This window comes from Rhincodon typus, chromosome 8 (assembly GCF_021869965.1).
Source record: "Rhincodon typus isolate 14 chromosome 8, sRhiTyp1.1, whole genome shotgun sequence".
Classification (NCBI taxonomy): domain Eukaryota; kingdom Metazoa; phylum Chordata; class Chondrichthyes; order Orectolobiformes; family Rhincodontidae; genus Rhincodon; species Rhincodon typus.
In genome coordinates this window covers 8,459,659-8,462,099 of record NC_063339.1, presented here as the reverse complement: position 1 = coordinate 8,462,099, position 2,441 = coordinate 8,459,659, and positions in this window count along the sequence as shown.

Below are 2,441 nucleotides of genomic sequence, written 5' to 3'. Positions count from 1 at the left end.
ACCTCACACTTTTCAGGGTTAAACTCCGTCTGCCACTTCTCAGCCCAGCTCTGCATCCCATCAATGTCCCATTGTAACCTAGAACAGCCCTCCGCATTATTCACAACTCAACCCACCTTCGTATCGTCTGCGAACTTACTAATCCACCCTTCCAATCCTACATCCAAATCATTTACAAAAATCACAAATAGAAGAGGACCCAGAACAGATCCTTGTGGTACATCACTCGTAACTGAGCACCATGTTGAATATTTTCCATCCACTACCACCCTTTGTCTTCCAAGGGCCAGCCAATTCTGAATCCAATCTGCCACATTTCCCCCTATCCCATGCCTCCTGAAGGTGTTGAACTCAATATTATTTCCAGAAGGATGTAAACTGCTTAGTGTGAAGATGAGATGTTGTTTCTTCAGTTTGCGTTGTGATTTGCTGGAGCACTGCAGCATGATGATGACAAAAAAGTGGGCATGCGAGCAGGATACTGTTTTAAAATGACCGGCTATCGGAAGGTCAGGATCATGTCTGTGCACTGATTGGTGGTATTCTGCAAAGCGGTTTCCCAGTCTGCGTTTGGTTTCTCCAATGTAGAGTAGGTCATGTTGGGTGTAGCAAATACAATACACAAGATTGCAGGAGGTACGGGTGTAATGCTACTTCACCCAGAAAGACTGTTTAGGCCCTGGCTTGGTGAGCAGATGTACCTAACCTGCACATCTTTGGGCTGTGGGAGGAAACTGGAGAAACCAGAGGAAAATCCACACAGACACAGGGAGAATGTGCAAACTCCACACAGCCAGTTGCCCAACAGTGAAATCAAACCCTGGTCCCTGACACTGTGAGACAGCAGTACTAACCACTGAGCCACCCGTTAGATGGTAAACGGGATTCACCAAATAGATACAGAAAGTATGTTTCCTGTTTTGGGAAAATCTAGAATGAAGACTCAGTTTTAGACTAAAGTTGGTTGATTTAAAGCAGAGATCAAGTGGGTTGGAGGGGAAATTGCAGGGGATGGTTTTCCCATGTATCTGCTGTCCTTGTCCTTCTGGATGGAAGAGCTCATGGGTTTGGAAGGTGCTGTCTGAGGATCTTTGGTAAATTTCTGCAGTATATCTTGTAGATAGTACACACTGCTGCTACTGAGCATCGGTGATGGAGGGAGTGGATGCTTGGAGGAATTGCTTCTCTCAAAGATTCAAGATATTTGTGGAATTCACCGCCACAAGGTGCAGTGGACATTGGGGCACCGTGTATATTTAAGGAGGAGATAGACTTTTCAATGAATAATGGGTTAAAGGGTTACGGAGACTGGGCAGGTAAGCGGAGCTGAGTCCAAGGTGAGAACAGCCTGATTATATTAAGTGGCAGAGCACACTTGAGGGGCTGGATGGCCCACTCCTGCTCCTAGGTCTTGTCAGTCTCATTGTATCTACATCATGACAGTAATTAGAACTACTTCATGGCTGTTAAGAGATTTATCTCACCCTCCAGTTAAAAATGTACTACACAAATACAATCTATTTTGGAGTGCGTAAACTGTTTGGAAACAAAATTTTCCGAAGTTCCTGCAAGTGGGCACACTAAATAAATATGTTATGAGGACATCTGATGAAGTGTCAATTTACATCAAAATATATCCACGTGTGGAGATGTATTTGGAAGCCATGCATGGTTATCTTGAAGATTATACGCTGTGCTGAAGTACCTGAACTGAGAGATTATAATTATCAGGAATGACTTATTGAGGCAGTAGCTTGGGAGTAATGTGGCTGGCTTAACAGTTGAGAAGCCTGGACTAATTCTCCAGGGATATCGGTTGAAATTTTTCCATATCAGCTGCAGAAACTTGATTTCAATTAACAAGTAAAGCTGGGGAAATAACGCTAATCTCATTAATAGCAGCCATGACATGGGAAGATTATTGTAAATAAATAACATCAGTTCTTTAATGCCCCTCATGTAGAGTAAAGGGTTAATTACACCTTCACACCAAAACTAGCTGGTGAGGCATTATATGAAAAGAGCCTAACTGTACAATGGGGTGTCCTTTTTAAGCATGCCTTCTAAGTTAGCGTTCATAAAGTTTATTAATATTTATGCATTAGACTTTAGATTTCATATTATGACATAGTAGCTGTGGTCCCAGACCCACAGAGTAAGAGGTAAGTGCTAGTAAGAGCCTGAATTGAAGCCCAGCACCAGGGTAGTGTTATGGCTAAACTACCAGGTCAGCTCAGGGGTCTGAACAGCAACGTAGGGGAAATGCATTAGGAGAATCATGGCAGAGACAAGGTGAACTGAGCAGTACACCTCTAGGTCCATATAGGTAACAAAAAGAGGAAAAGTAAAGCCCACCCAAAGGCTGTGGAGGCACCGGAGAAGGCCGTTGTAAGAGTGTACGAAGCAGGGTGTACGAAGCAGGGTGTACGAAGCAGGGTGTA